Source organism: Bos grunniens, chromosome 11, assembly GCF_055505025.1.
Source record: "Bos grunniens cultivar Pamir isolate PY7600 chromosome 11, Bosgru_T2T1.0, whole genome shotgun sequence".
Lineage (NCBI taxonomy): Eukaryota > Metazoa > Chordata > Mammalia > Artiodactyla > Bovidae > Bos > Bos grunniens.
The window spans coordinates 40,813,398-40,830,819 of record NC_141175.1 but is presented as its reverse complement, the minus strand read 5'-3'; the positions used below and the strand labels follow the sequence as shown (position 1 = coordinate 40,830,819).

The 17,422-nt window shown below is 41.4% G+C and overlaps 1 protein-coding gene across 1 annotated transcript in view; it reads left to right on the top strand.

Annotated features, from left to right (window-relative positions):
- The window catches only part of APLF (aprataxin and PNKP like factor), a 135,543-nt gene that overhangs the window by 117,073 nt on the left and 1,048 nt on the right, over window positions 1–17,422 (top strand). The window lies entirely within an intron of this gene.

The window sequence follows — 17,422 nt, the reverse complement described above, 5'->3', positions numbered from 1 at the left end:
TTCCAAAAGCTTTATTATGATTCTGTGAGTATTTTAAAAAAGTAGTCAAACCATTATTGGAATCAATCCAGCTGATTTTCAATTAGAATCATTTGATGATATCAATGTAAAATACATAAATTTTTTTCTTTGATAAATGGGGCCTGCCTATGTACTAACAGCCGTAACTTTGTTTCTACACATCAAAAAAACTTGAGTTAAAGCAGAGTTAGTTTAGAAAGTAAGAACTTAGAAGACTGATCATTTGATCTAAATGAAAAGTTATACTTCACAGAATGATGGGTAAATGCAGCTTCTGCAGTTGGTGATGGCAAATTAGACACAATCTTAATCTCTAGCTCTTGTAGCAGATACAGATGCTTTTCCAAGAGATATGTATCTTCCATATGTATCATGTGGTCAGTGATATCACTATGGCCCCCATAGTAAACATTTATGATCAATTTCCCTTAAAAAATAATTAGTATTTTCCTTTATGTAATTTCATTGCTACCAAAAGGTTTTATTGCAAAATAATTTTTTAAAGGCACCAAACCATATTGTAAAATTTTAAAACTTCATGTTTTTCTGATGCCTGAAGATTCCCATAAATAGACTGTGAGCACCCTGCCCAGGTGACCAGGAGATAAGACTGGTCCCTGCCACATCTTCCCCTTCTTGCCCTCCCTGACTGTGACCTAGTGGCTTCCGATAACCCCAGTGCAATTCACTCACAGCTTTTACTCATGTACTTCACCTTAACCCCCAGTACAGGCACTTGTCCGCAGGGCCTCACTCTCTCGGCTCCCCACCTGCTTGGGTGGGCCCACTCCCCTGGCACTCCTCCTGTGTGGCCCCCTGCAATAGTGCTGCCTTTACCTCTTCTAGGACCTGTGAACATCGTAAATCTCTTGCACATTCATGGCTATCTATGGTGTTATTCTGTGTCTGTTCACTGATTAGCCAAAAGATCCATTTTAAGTAATAGAATTATTACAACACACAAACCCAAAAATAAATACACAGATCTGGATTTACACTGTCCCCAAAATAATGAAACTAGTATAAGACAAGCATTCAGACCACTCTCTATAAACTCCAAGGCAGGACAAGTCAGCCTCTGTTCCCACAGTCCTGTCTATCACTTTTTCTGGTTGCCAGGGCCCCTGACAGCTGGTGGCAGGAAGCTTGGGGCATCTCACAGGCCATAGCACATGGACCATGGCACAGCTGGCTGGTTTACCAAGGAGCTGGCAGGAACAGAAATGGTGAAGACCTGAAGGACTTATATGACTCTCAAACCTGGTTTTATCTGCCCCTGGACGCATCATCTATTTAGACTTCCTTCCGGGCAGATGTTTGAGTTTGGCACTCCTGGTTCTAAAATTCTTTCACCATTCAGTCTTGTGAAGGGTGTATTTTTGTTTATCATCCTTGGATTTCTTTAGATGATTTATTTCTTTGCTTTCTTTTTCTTGTAGCAGCATATTATCTAGTTTTATTTTTAATTTATTTTTTATTATTGAAACATATTTGACTTGGATCACATGTTAATTTGATACAGTTATATATTGTGATTTAATTGCCATTTTAGTGAAAATTAGCAACTTTATCAGGAGAAAGCAATGGCACCCCACTCCAGTACTGTTGCCCAGAAAATCCCATGGATGGAGGAGCCTGGTAGGCTGCAGTCCATGGGGTCACTAAGAGTCAGACACGACTGAGCAACCTCACTTTCACTTTCCACTTTCATGCATTGGAAAAGGAAATGGCAATCCACTCCAGTGTTCTTGCCTGGAGAATCCCATGGACGGAGAAGCCTGGTAAACTGCAGTCCATGGGGTCGCACAGAGTCGGACACGACTGAAGCAACTTAGCAGCAGCAGCAGCAGCAACTTTATCACGTTGCATAGTTTTCCTTTCTTTTTAGGAGTTGGAATAGTTGAGTTATGGTCTCTTAGCAAGTTTGGTAATCATGGTGCAATATGTCACACAAGACTGTGCATTGCATCTCTAAGGTTCATTTACTATTTGTTGTATCTGGATGGTATCTAGGGCTTCCCAGGCAGTGCTAGTGGTAAAGAATTCACCTGCCAATGCAGGAGATGCCAGAGATGCGGGTTCAATCTCCGGGTCGGGAAGATCCCCTGGAGAAGGAAATGGCAACCCACTCCAGTTTTCTTGCCTGGGGAATTCCATAGACAAAGGAGCCTAGCAGGTTGCAGAGTCAGACACGAGTGAGCATGCACAAATTCAAGAGATGGTCTCAAATACTTCTTCTATCCATCTACTAACTTTCTCAAGTACTTCTGACAGATGGAAAGTGCTGCTCCCTTTCCTGCAGTCCAAGTAGAAAGTACAGATGATAAATGACAGTGCAGGAATGTGGACCTTGATTTATCTGATTTCAAGGCCCATGTTCCGTCCAAGACTCGGTGCTGCCTGGCTCGTACCTAAACCCTGGTGAGAACAGAGATAATGGATGACTGTTATAGCCCCTGTTTGTTGAGAGCTGCCAGGTTCCATCGTAAGCACTTTAGGTTCTGAAGCACTTCAGAGTTTCAAAGTGGTTGTTTTAAGTTGCTTGGTTTGGGTGATTTGTATATAGCAATCGATAATTAAAATGATTAATGTTTAATTTGATTCCTTTAACCAACTTCCCGACTTTATTCATCTTCCGCTGCTGCCCAAGAAACTTACCCAGAGAGAAGGGGTGATTCATGGAGACTGGTATACTCATGATTCCGTGTGCACTCGTTTTCCTTTTAAATTTGTAAATGGAAATAATTTTATTCTTCAGTCTTTCATGGTTGACTAATATGAGCCCTCTTAAGAGATGGATCAGCTATTATTTGGCCACAAAATCAGGTTGCTGAGGACTGTAGCTGAGTGGTTGTGAACATAGGGAGTTAAAGATTGCCCTGGGAGGGTAAGCCAGCCTTCAGGCCATTTTTTCCATGAATGCACCTGCTGCTCCACACAAAACTCCTCAACATGGGAATAAGAGTAGGAGTTCCGAGGAGCCTTGAGATGGCAGAGCCCCATGACTCATCTGTTCTCTGTCTTAAGTTTTAATGGATGTTTAATAAGATTGAGGCAGTTGTGGTTAAGGAAATTGAATATTTATGGGCGTGTTAATTATTGATTATTGTATAAAAATTATCCAAAACAACAAACACTTATTATTTCTCTGTTTGTATGGGTCAGAAATCTAGGCATGTCTGAGCTGGGAGCCTCTGGGTTAGGAGCTCTCACAAGACTGCCACCAAAGTGGCCGATGTGGTTGTGTTTATCTCAAGGCTCAGCTGGGAGAGTCCGCTTCCAAGCTCACTCACATGCAGCGTCAGGCCTTATGTCTTCACTGGCCATTGGCCAGAGACATCAGTTTCTTGCTCCATGAACAGTTGCCCCAAAGGGCAGCTCATATCATCACAGCTTCCTGGCTCTAGATCAACTGAGGGAGCAAGAGAGTGTGCCCAATACAGAGTCACAGTCTTTTAAAACCTGATCTCAGAAGTCATCACTTTCGCTATGTTATATTTATTAGAAGTGAGGCATTAGGACTGGCCTGCTTAAGCAGAAGGGGTTACATGTGGCATGAATACTAGGAAGCAGGGGTCACTGGAGGTCACTTTAGAAACTTCCTTCCACAGCCCTCCTTGTTCTTTTTGAAAGTTGTCATGGCTATTCTTGCAGATGAACTTTAGAATCAGTTTGTCAAACTTAGTAAGGAATTCTATTCTGATTTTTAATGGAAATACACAAAATTTATAATTTAATGGGGTAATGCATATTTACAGACCCCTTGAGAAGGAAATGTCAATTCACTCCAATATTCTTGCATGAAGAACCCCATGGAACCTGGCAGGCTACAGTCTATGAGGTCCCTAAGAGTCAGACATAATTGAGTGACTGAACAGCAGCAGCAATATATTTACAAAATTCAGTCTCATCCATAAACATACCAGTCCCTCCATCTGTTTGGTTCTTCTATATGCTTTAGTATTATAGCTTTTAAAATAATGCCTTGCATATATATTTCTCATCACCTTTATTTCTAAATACTTCACAATTATTATTGCCTTTGTGAAGGGAACATATATTTCCCTTGCATTTTCTAATTGGTTATGGCTATTGCTGTGAATAAGAAAACAACCCACATTTTCTGTGCTGGCCTTTTATCAGACCAATTTAATGGAGAGCCTTATTAGTTTTAGAATATTTTTAACACATTCTGAGAGATTTTCTAGTTTGACCATGACACCATCTACAAACTATGGCAGCTTTGTTTATTCCTTTCCAATGTTGGCACTTCACTTATTTTTCTTGTTGCATTAAGTGTTGAATGATGGGAACTTGTAGGCAGATTCCTTACCTTGTTCCTGATTTTAACGGATTGCTTCTAAGGTTTCGCCATGAGGTATGGGACTCACTCCCATTATAGATTTAAAAGATCATAGACTTAGAACTTTACAAAGCTTTTATTCTTTGTATAAATAATTGTATAGAGAAAGAAATGAGGGAAACACAGTAATTCAGTCTTTTTCACATAAAAATCAATGGGTCTTTTTTACAATATTAACATGACCTAAGCTGCTCAAGCTTGTGCACCCTAGAGCCTGTGCTTCACAACAAGAGAAGCCATGCATGGAGAAGCCTTCACTCCGCAACTAGAGAGAAGCCCCCACTTGCTGTGGCTAGAGAGAGCCTGCATGCAGCAATGAAGACCCAGGGCAGCCAAAAAAAAATTGCATTATTTTAAGCAAGGAGGAAAGGGGTCTCATGACATCAAATTGGGGGAGATAAGACCCAAGACACTCAAAAAGGAAGATTAAAGTGGTACTTATGTCATAATTTAGAAACTCTAGTTCAGTTCAGTTCAGTCCCTCAGTCGTGTCCGACTCTTTGCGACCCCATGAATTGCAGCACTCCGGGCCTCGCTGTCCATCACTGACTCCCAGAGTTCACTCAGACTCACGTCCATTGAGTCGGTGATGCCATCCAGCCATCTCATCCTCTGTCATCCCCTTCTCCTCCTGCCCCCAATCCCTCCCAGCATCAGAGTCTTTTCCAATGAGTCAACTCTTCACATGAGGTGGCCAAAGTACTGGAGTTTCAGCTTTAGCATCATTCCTTCCAAAGAACACCCAGGACTGATCTTCTTTAGAATAGACTGGTTGGATCTCCTTGCAGTCCAAGGGACTTTCAAGAGTCTTCTCCAACACTACAGTTCAAAAGCATCAATTCTTCTGCACTCAGCTTTCTTCACACTCCAACTCTCACATCCATACATGACTACTGGAAAAACTGTAGTTTTGACTGCTGCTGCTGCCGCTAAGTCACTTCAGTCGTGTCCAACTCTGTGCGACTCCATAGACAGCAACCCACCAGGCTCCGCCTTCCCTGGGATTCTCCAGGCAAGAACACTGGAGTGGGTTAGGGTTAGCTTTGACTAGATGGACCTTTGTTGGCAAAGTAATGTCTCTGCTCTTGAATATGCTATCTAGGTTGGTCATAACTTTCCTTCCAAGGAGTAAGCATCTTTTAATTTCATGGCTGCGATCACCATCTGCGGTGATTTTGGAGCCCCCAAAAATAAAGTCTGACACTGTTTCCACTGTTTCCTCATCTATTTCCAAGGTCCGCTTAAAAAAATCTTTGATAACACATGCATTATTTGTCCGGAAAAATATTTGCAAAGGCACCCTCACATCTTTTCAAGGAGAAGGCTTAGAATTTTATGAAGTTTTGTTTGTAAAGCACTGAAGATCTATAAAAAGATCATGAAGTTGGTCTAGAGGAATAAAACACTAAATAATTCAACTCTTGTGACCTCATGGATTGTTGCCTGCCAGGCTCCTCTTCTGTGGGATTTCCCAGGCAAGAATACTGGAGTGGGTTGTCATTTCCTTCTCCAGGGGATCTTCCTAACCCAGGGATTGAACCTGCCCTTCCTGTATTCCAGGCAGATTCTTTACCACTGCACTTGCAGGAAAGCCCAAATAATTCTGTGCTGAGAGGTTAAGATCTGCAATATGTGACATGAAGTTTTATTGATAGTGGGTCTGTTTTTTTCTGTACGATAGGTTTCTAGTTAAGTTTACTTTTATTCACAGCTTATGAAGAGTTTTTTAAAGAAAAACTGTTTTTTAATTAATGAAATTCTTTAGCATCTAGTAAGTATGTTTCTTCACCACTTGCTGCTTCATGTAATGAATTACATAGTGAATGTCTAATGCTGAACCATGCTTGTAACCATGGAATATATCCTAGTTGTGACTCTTCTACTGTACCCAGTTTTACTAATATTTATCATAAGTTTTGATCTTTGTTCATAAGAAGCGTGGATAAATAATTAGGGGGGATTTCCATCATCTTGCCTGGAAAATCCCATGGATGGAGGAGTGTGGCAGACTACAGTCCGTGGAGCCGCAAAGAGTCGGACATGACTGAGCGACTTCACTTTCACTTCACTTTCCATCATTTGTTACTCACCCTTCAGTAGACTTTTTACATAAATCTGGCTTTGTTAACTTTCATAGGAAGAGACTTTACTTTTTCATCTAATCTATAATTATTGTGATTTTTACCTCTTTTGAGTCAATTTTTATAATTTCTAAAAAATGATTCATTTTATCAAGTTCATAAAACTTTACTGTCATATTTTAAAAAATCCTGTACAACCATATTTACTTCCTTTTTTGATTGCTAAAGCTATCCTCTGTCACTGATCTATTTTCTTCAGAAATTTTGTGCCTTTGAAACTTTGCCTTGGTAATGGTAAATGAGGTTTGTAGGTGATTTGAATGTGTATGATTGTTGCTTGCTTTCCTAGCATTAACTGTTAATTCCTTTATTCTGTTTGCTCTAGCTGCCTCCTCAGATCACTGACCACTGAATAGGCATAATCGAATAGGAAAAATATTCTAAAATCCAGCCAGATACCTGGATTCTAAGCCTGGTTCCAAAATTTACAAAGTTTGTAAGCCTAAAGCTCAACCACACACAATGTCATGAACAACCCACTCCTCTCAAAGTGAGAATTATTGTAATAAGGGCCAGTGGCCCTGGGTGGGGAGGGTAAGCCATAGTGTTTAGTCTCTAGTCCCCCTCATTCAAGGAATGTAACTATAAAAAAGCACTGTTATGGATTGAACTGTGTCCCCGCCTCGACTGATATTGAAGCTGTAATTCCCACTAGCACAGAATACCACAGACTTGGAAATAGGGATACTGCACATGTATTTAGTTAAGATGAAGTTATACTGGAGTTTGGAGAAGGCAATGGCACCCCACTCCAGTACTCTTGCCTGGAAAACCCGGTGGACGGAGGAGCCTGGTGGGCTGCAGTCCATGGGCTTGCTGAGAGTCAGGCACGACTTCACTTTTACTTTCACTTTTCACTTTGTGCATTGGAGAAGGAAATGGCAACCCACTCCAGTGTTCTTGCCTGGAGAATCCCAGGGACGGGAGAGCCTGGTGGGCTGCTGTCTATGGGGTCGCACAGAGTCGGACATGACTGAAGTGACTTAGCAGCAGCAGCAGCAGCAGAGTGGACCCTTAATCCGATATGACTGGTGTCCTTAAAAAAAAAAATTTCATGCTTATGAAAACATTTGGGCACAGGAGAATGCCATGAGAAAGATGAAGAGAGAAATAGGGCAATGGTTCTACAATATCACAGATTGCCAGCAAACCACCACAAATAGAGGGAAACACACAACAGAATCTTCCTCATAGCTCTCGGCAGGGACCAACTTTGCACTTTGATCTCAGACTTTGAGCTTCCGAAACTGCAAGACAATCAATTTCTGTTTTTTAAGCCACTCAGTTCGTGATGCTTTGTTACTGCAGCAGTAGAAAACTGGCCCTAGGTGGGCTCTCAGGGATTATTTCTAGATACCCCAGCATTTCATGCTGTTTGTCTTTGTGAACCATTACAGACTGTATTAGTCAGCGTTTGCAGCAATAATGGAGCATTACTAAGTACCTCAAAGCTCAGTAGCTCAAATCCCAAACAGTTATTTTTCACTTGTGGGTCTGTGGCTGTGGCATTGCTTGATGCTGCTGGGCTGTGCTGGACTTGACAGTATGTGGGAAAGATCTAGATTTCTCTGTCCTCTTGTTTTGGGACCAAGACTGAAGAAGTAGCCACTTTTTAGACATGTTATTTGCAGGTGGAAGATAGGAGTTCAGAAGGCCAAGTCAAACCATGCAAGTGGTCATAATATGTTCATGCACATTCTATTGGCCAAAGCAAGTCCTAAGACCATGCCCAAAGTCAACCCGGGAGGGGCAGGGCTTGTACCTAATGGAGTTAGCAAAGTATACTCTACCTAGACAGGTATGAACAAACAATTAGTAACAAATAATGCTGTCTAGTGCACAGTCAGGCTTAAAATAAGCTTGTTGGTTTGTTTCACAAGATGTCTATATATCTACATCTATATATACAGTCATATTTGTATTAATCTGTAGACGTTCTCTGAGCCATCACTTTGTTTGATTGTCCTGAAATCCCCTCCCCACCTCCATTTCCTCATTTCTCCTTTCAAAATCTGCATTGTTTGGCATGGGGCTTTGCATACATCAAGCAATCAATAAATACTTGTTAAATTTATTGTTGAATTTAACCTTTTCTTCTTGATGTGACTTGTAAAAAAGTAGTCTTTAAAAAAGCAGACATTCATAAAAAATGACTGAATTGAATTGAGGACAGGAAAAAGAACTCTTTAAATACAACTGTTGATGGAGACCCAGACAACATTGTCTGAGTCAAGGATTACAAACAAGAAAGCAGAGTACCACCCTACTGAGATGTTCTGATGTCTTTAAGAGCTAATAAGGTAGCCCCAATTAATTAAAATATATTTTTTATTCAATACTTTTCCTTTGAGCTTTATTCATTCTCTCACTCTTTTTATTTGATGTCTTTTCTAAAAATTATAAGGAAATATAAATAAACTTTTTCCTCTTACTAACCAGATCTTCCAGTGGGTAAATTCCAGGCATGTGTATAAAGAAAATGCTCCTCTGGTAATTCTGATGAACAACAGATAATAAACATCATGTTTTGAGAGGTAACAGAATAAAACCCCAGGAAGCCTATTATTCCACTCCCTACCACCAAATTCACTAGTGGATGTGATGGAATTCCAGTTGAGCTATTTCAAATCCTGGAAGATGATGCTGTGAAAGTGCTGCACTCTATATGCCAGCAAATTTGGAAAACTCAGCAGTGGCCACAAGACTGGAAAAGGTCAGTTTTCATTCCAATCCCAAAGAAAGGCAACGCCAAAGAAAGCTCAAACTACCGCACAATTGCACTCATCTCACATGCTAGTAAAGTAATGCTCAAAATTCTCCAAGACAGGCTTCAGCAATACATGAACTGTGAACTTCCAGATGTTCAAGCTGGTTTTAGAAAAGGCAGAGGAACCAGAGATCAAATCGCCAGCATCCGCTGGATCATCAAAAAAGCAAGAGAGTTCCAGAAAAACACATCTATTTCTGCTTTATTGACTATGCCAAAGCCTTTGACTGTGTGGATCACAGTAAACTGTGGAAAATTCTCAAAGAGATGGGAATACCAGACCACCTGACCTGCCTCTTGAGAAACCTATACGCAGGTCAGGAAGCAACCATTAGAACTGGACATGGAACAACAGACTGGTTCCAAATAGGAAAAGGAGTACGTCAAGGCTGTATATTGTCACCCTGCTTATTTAACTTCTATGCAGAGTACATCATGAGAAATGCTGGGCTAGAAGAAGCACAAGCTGGAATCAAGATTGCAGGGAGAAGTATCAATAACCTTAGATATGCAGATGACACCACCCTTATGGCAGAAAGTGAAGAGGAACTAAAAAGCCTCTTGATGAAAGTGAAAGAGGAGAGTGAAAAAGTTGGCTTAAAGCCCAACATTCAGAAAACTAAGATCATGGCATCTGGTCCCATCACTTCATGGGAAATAGATGGGGGAACAGTGGAAACAGTGTCAGACTTTATTTTTTGGGGCTCCCAAATCACTGCAGATGGTGACTGCAGCCATGAAATTAAAAGACACTTACTCCTTGGAAGGAAAGTTATGACCAACCTAGATAGCATATTCAAAAGCAGAGACATTACTTTGTCAACAAAGGTCTGTCTAGTCAAGGCTATATTTTTCCAGTGGTCATGTATGGATGTGAGAGTTGGACTGTGAAGAAAGCTGAGTGCCGAAGAATTGATGCTTTTGAACTGTGATGTTGGAGAAGACTCTTGAGAGTCCCTTGGACTGCAAGGAGATCCAACCGGTCCATTCTAAAGGAGATCAGCCCTGGGTGTTCTTTGGAAGGAACGATGCTAAAGCTGAAACTCCAGTACTTTGGCCACCTCATGTGAAGAGTTGACTCATTGGAAAAGACTCTAATGCTGGGAGGGATTGGAGGCAGGAGGAAGAGGGGACGACAGAGGATGAGATGGCTGGATGGCATCACTGAGTCGATGGACGTGAGTTTGAGTGAACTCCGGGAGTTGGTGATGGACAGGGAGGCCTGGAGTGCTGTGATTCATGGGGTCGCGAAGAGTCGGACACGACTGAGCGACTGAACTGAACTGAACTGACAGTGTATATGTTAATTCCAAACTCCTAATTTATCTCTCCATCCCACACCCTATACTCTCTCCCATCTTTTCCTTTATTTTCTTTTTTTTTTAATTTTATTTTATTTTTAAACTTTACAATATTGTATTGGTTCTGCCATATATCAAAATGAATCCGCCACAGGCATACATGTGTTCCCCATCCTGAACCCTCCTCCCTCCTCCCTCGCCATACCATCCCTCTGGGTCGTCCCAGTGCACCAGCCCCAAGCATCCAGTATCATGCATCGAATCTGGACTGGCGACTCGTTTCATATATGATATTATGCATATTTCAATGCCATTCTCTCAAATCATTTTCTTTGTTTCTTTGTGTTACCCATCAGCAAAGAAATCTGGACTATTCTCTTTACCTGTGATAAACTTACTACATATGTGTGTGTGTGTGTGTGTTAGTCGCTCAGTCGTGTCCAACTCTTTGTGACCCCATGGACTGTAGCCCACCAGGCTTCCCTATCCATGGAATTCTCCAGGCAAGAATACTGGAGTGGCCATGCCCTCCTCCAGGGGAATCTTCCTGACCCAGAGATTGAAACTGGGTCTCCTGCATTGTAGGTAGATTCTTTACTGTCTGAGCCACCAGGGAAGCCCCACCTGGCACATGAAAGGTACAAAGATATTTTTGAATAGTGAGAAAATTGAGACCTGTAAGGTAAAGTAGCACTTTCAAGGTCGTACCGCTAGTTAGTGGCAGAGTTAGAGCCAGACCTCTATTTAGTTCAGTTTCCGCTCTTCTCCATACTACTACCATGGAATCAAAAACAGAGCCAAAGAATTTTGCAATTAGCGTGGCTTATTGTTTCCTGTTACTGCCTCCAAGTATAGTCTAATTGCACACTCACACAGCTAAGTCATTAGCAGAAGAGTACTTGTTGAATGAGTGAGCTGTCTATTGAGAAGAGCAGAAGAGTACTTGTTCATTGAGTCAGGTGAAAGCTTTCATGCTGGCAGTCAGTATCAAAGACACAACGTGTTGTAAAGAACCAAAGTGTATGTTTTGGAAGGTAGGGTGGTGGAGGGCCTGGACCACTGGTACAGTGTCCAGTCAGAGAAGGGTGACTTAGCTGCAAATCTTCTTTAATGAGGGGAAGAGAGAGAAAGGAAAAATAGCATCAAAAATTGTCAAAGTAGAAAATGCCACATTTACTGCTTTGCAGATAAGGGGCCAGAAGGCAGACAGACTCAGAACATACATTATTTAAATGACCTGTTATGCTTTCTGGAGAGCAAAAATGTGATTGGCCAAGGCTTGAAGGACCTCTTTCAGCGCCAGGGCAGGAGGTCTTCAGTGTTTCCACATGATATGCAGCCAATTCAGGCAGACCCAGAGCCTGAAATGGATCTGGAAAGCAAGAATGCACGTTCTGAGACTGATGGTGTCTCCACCATCCTCGCAGCATTGAATAAGTCCCACAGCAGATCCAGCTGCCACCCAAACAAAGAAAGAAGTGAATTTTCATAGCAGATGGAGCAAGCCAGAGACCCCAAGGGGAAGTCACCAAATCAATAGGTATCAGGCCAGAAGATGGCAGTTGTTATAGTCAGGCCAGCCCAGGTCTCTGTCTATGACTGATGCTTCTACCAGCTCATCAATGGCAGAAACAGCTTGTGTTGCTGCTGCCTGTCAACCAAGAGTCATTGGAGTAGTTGGAAGTAAGTAGCCTTGCCCAGACTTGCACTAGCCCTAATGGCAACATCCAGTGGACTCCATGGATAGACTACCAGATACTCAGTGCACAAAAGCTGCTGTCACTCACCCATGACAGAAGATTCTGGAGTTTACATAACGGATTGAGGTTGTACAGACATCCTAGAGGACAACACTGTTGAGTAGTTGAAGCTTTCCAGCAGTGCAGATGAGCAGCAGACCGCCCACATCAAGCAGGTCTTTGAAGAACCAGAAATCTACTCAAAGCATCTTCCAGCTACAAAAGTTTTGTACCCCTGGAAGTTTTGGGAGGTTGAGCAGGGTAGGATCCCATGGAAACCACAGGACATCTTAGGGATATGCACCAGGGTCTGAAGGATGTGGAAGTGAAGGTGGATGGCTTCAGTGAGAGTGTGGTCGACTTGACAAATGTGTGCTCTCCGGCTTCTCCCAGCAGCCACTCAGAGATGGGGGCCATGATCTCAAAGCCCAGGAAGATCATCTGATTAGTTGGAACAAATTTGGCAGAACAAATTTCTCAAACTCTATGCCACAAGAAATCATGTAATTTTAGAGCTTGAAGGGACCTGGGGGATTCTTAGAGATTATGACAAAGCAGAATCCCAGAGAAGGTAGGCAAGCTATACACCACCACCCAGACAAGAACAAAGTAGAAATTTGAACTACTGTACAAACTACTGAACTAACTACAGCATGTTAGTCTTCTGGACAGGTGGTGTTAGTGGTACAGAACCTGCCTGCCAATGCAGGAGAAATAAGAGACTCTGGTTGCGTCCCTGGTGTGGGGAAGATTCCCTGGAGAAGGAAATGGCAACCCACTCCAGTATCTTTGCTTGGAGAACCCCATGGACAGAGGAGCCTAATGGGCTACAGTCCATGGGATCACAAAGAGTCAGACATGATTGAAGAACTTAACACACATGCACTAGTCCTGGAGCCCCTTTACCCAACTGAATGTAGAATAGAAAGTGAAAGTGAAGTCGCTCAGTCGTATCTGACTCTTTGCGACCCCATAGACTGTAGCCTACCAGTCTCCTCTGTCCATGGGATTTTCCAGGCAATAGTACTGGAGTGGATTGCCATTTCCTTCTCCAATGTAGAATGTAGAATGGAGGAATACAAACTTGGATGCAGATGACCAGCTGGCATGCTGAGTTGATAAAGCCGACTTTTAAGGACCAAGGATTGATCCAGTAGACGGACTCTGGGCCACAGCTAGCATTTCATTTGCATAAAGTCACCCCTTCCTCTGGGTGGACTCGGGCCACAGGAAGGCCATCAGCTTGGCATGAGGTGTGTGGGCAGGGCTTCAGTCTCTGTGTGCTCTCTTGTCCAGCTACTTTGTGTAGGATACACCCTGAACAGTCTCACTCAGCAGCTTGGCGGGTTGGAGAAAAGTTGCAGGGAAGCCCTTGATCTGGAAGGATAGTGCAGGAAGTCAGGGGGCTGACTTATTTCCCAGTTTCTGGGGTCTGAGGAAGGGTGAGTCTACACCCCACACACCTTTCCCAATAACTAGCAAGTTACTAAAATTCTATTACAGAGGGTCAGTCATGAAGCTTGTGGCTTTATCTCCATAACACATTGAAAACATCCTTTATAAAACAGCTGTGTTGGAGAAGGTGATGTGTTCAAGCACAGTTTGTAATAGTGAAAGACTGGACACAACAGAATTATCTATCAGTGAAGGATTATATAAAGAAATTGTGGTATATCCGTTCATTGGAACACAATACAGCAGCTAAAAAGGATGGAGTAAATCTATTATATATACAATGGCATGGAAAGGATCACATTGATAAGTGAATAAAGCAAATTGCAGAGCAGAATACAAGATATATTATTATCTTATAGAAGTATATATGTGTAAATTCCCTGACATGTTCACATCATTAGACTGGACTCCAAAGTGAGGTCTATTCCTTTTAGAATTCAGAGTAAATGTCAGTGAGCCTATATGTCAGTCCTTTATGAGAATTTCCTTCTTGTCATTCCCTCCAGGAACAAGTCCAGGGTTCCCCAGGATACTTTTGTATCCAAAGCCCTTTTCTGTGTGCTTCTGTCCAGCTACTGGAGTCAGAACTCAGATGTGCCCCCTAGAGGCTGGAGGACTCCACACAGTTACCCGACGTGGTTCCTCCAGGGTGTGGAGGAGTTCTGTGACTGTCACTGCTTAATCCATGAAACTCAGAGACTCACCAGGAGCCTCTCTTCCTCACTGTTGCCTCCAGTACCAGAATGCATCTCTCCCTTATGTTGGGTGCCTAGGGTCAGTTCTAGTTGCTGTCTTGGATAGAGGTGGCACTGAGGCGTGCTGCCTAGAACCTGGGACTCCAACACACCACCAAGCCTTTGCTCAGTCAGTCCCATCATCATCAGAGGAAAGTGGAGGAAGGGTCTGGCCACAAAACCATCTTGGCTAAGACCAAGGCAGTTCACTTCTACCACTGGATCTTACCTATGGCCTCTCCATGCCTCCGGCCACACGCTTCAAGTTCTATCCTCCTGCAGGTCCGAGGCTCACCAATTTCATGCCTGAGTAAAACTGATATGCAGAGTAGCTGCATTCCTGCCTTTTCTTCACGGCTTCCAGGAGACAGTCTCTCCAGGGAAAATAGTCTGAGCTTGGAATTCTACCAAAGTACAGATTGCTCAGTCTTCTACCTGGTTTCTTTATTTAAAAAATATACATAGAGAGTCTTCTAACAAACCATGCTCACCAATAGAATGTTAGACTAATGCTCTGACCCTTAGGTGGGTATTTTTTTTGGTAGCACCCTGTGGCAAGCAGGATTTTAGTTCCCTTAAAAGGGATTGAACCTGTGGCCCCAGCAGTAGAAATAGAGTCCTAACCACTGAACCACCAGGGAATTCCCATGAGGTGTGTGTTTTGAACATTTTTGACTTTATAGTCTACTGTCTACATGTATTTTAAACTATATTGACATATGCTAGCATCGCATTAATAAATTCTGTATAAAATGATTTTAAGACACTCTGTTCTTAGGAAAATACCTACACCAAACTGCTAAAAATGGGATTAAGGATAAAGGTAAGTGTGAGAAGTTGCATTTTCTATACTTAATATGGTTTGAGATTTTGTTTTACAACAACAAATGTTACTTTTGTGATCACAGACAAAACTTAAAGACCCTGAAAATATGTACTTTATGTACTATGCCCAATTAAACAGCACATATGTGTGTTCTTGAGAACACACATTTCTTTGTTCTTGAGAACAGTATGTGATGTTGGGGGGAGAGAGAGTGCACGAGCAGGTGCAAGTGAGCATGGAGTCTAGAGACACACCTGAGCTTGGATGAGGCGATGTCATCCACAGGAGATGAAGTTCTGCCATACAAAAGAGCATTTTGGTCTGAACAGCTTCAACTCTTCTCAGACCCTTCCATCTAGGTCATGACGTCTGCTCTACTTTACCTAAATTACAAAAAGTCGTGTACTGTGTTTCAGTCTTCACTCCTTTCACCCTTTCGGTTAATTAACATCAAGAGCAGTTTCATTAGATGAACTCTAGCACTGCGGTCTGGCTTCTGGCCAGTGTTAAAAGTGCTTCCAGGTGTTGCCATGTATGTCACTTGTCTCCCACCTCCTCTACACACCCTTGCAAAACCATACACAGACACACACACACAGACATGCACATACACACACACATAACTTGAAAACGGTCTGAATATAAGGCAGTTTTGTACATTATTCAGTAAAACATGTAAAAGATCAATTACACCTTCTCCTGTGCATTTCTCTACAAGTACAAGAAGCACAGAACTCTGACACTTGACTTAGAATGACATCATCTTCTTGGCTCTGTGCCTGTGGCTACAGTTCAAGCAAATGTTAGGCAGATCGAAAATCAGAAGAGGGAAAAATGGTTGTGTGAAATCAACTGGATCAACTCACATTTATTATAAAGCAACTCTTGGCAGAATGCAAGAAAGGCTGAAGAATCAGAGAAAGCTTAAGATATTCTCAAAGTGAGAGGGTTTATTTGAATTCTTAAATTAAGCTACTGATCCAGTTTCCATTTTTACAGTCTGTGATTGTGGCTAATTGGGGATAGGCAAAATTGCATCTCATTGTTTTTAGATGAAATTTCTTTGATTACTGGTGAGAGTAAGCACTTTAAAATACATTTTTATTGTTATTGGCATTTTTTTTCATGAATTGTCTATTTGTATATTTTGCTCATTATTCTTTCTAGATACCAGCTTTTTCCTTATTATAATGTAACAGTACTTCATATATCAAGAATCTTGACCTTTTGTTTGCAATATTTGCCATAAATATTTTTCCTAGTTTGACATTTAGTTTTGACTTTTGTTTATAGTTTTTCTGATTTTCAAATGTTTTTAATCTATCCATTGCTTTGGAGATCATCTATTACCTTTTTGTTTTTTACTTCATAAAGCCTTCACCATCACTACCCTGAAATCTCATGAATTTCATAAATGTTTTTAATCAGTGTTTTCTTTCAGTTTTTAATTCTTTGAATTTAACTCTTTCATCTTTACTTATTGCATTTTAGAATACAGTGTGAAATAAAGATCTAAATTAATGATTTCCCTTAATAGTTGATTCTCCTATTCATTGTATTGATTAATTCACCCTTTTTTCATTTATAAAATTTAAAGCATTATACAAATAATATAGATTCATTTAAAAATAAGAAAAATAAAAATATTTTAAATGACGGATAGAACACTTGTATTTTCTTTCTATTCTGAGTTGAGTGTTAGCAATTTTAAAGACATTTTCTTCTCTAGAGGGTGCATATATTTCTCCTGATGTTTTTCCATTCAGTAATGCATCATGACTATCTTTTCATGTCAATCAATATCCTTTTACAGTACTATGTCCTAAGTAACTTTTCATTGAAATATACTTTACATTCAGAAAAACGTACATGACATAAGTACATAAGTTCTTATGGATGAATTGAATTTTTACAACTGGACACATTTGTGTAGCCAGCTACTAGATCAAGAAAAAGAATATTACTAGCACCCCAAACCTTCAAGATGGCTCTTGCCTGTGATCTTCTTTCTCCAAAGGTAATCACTGTCCTTCTGTCCTGACTCATAACACCATAGATTCATTTCACAGTCCTAT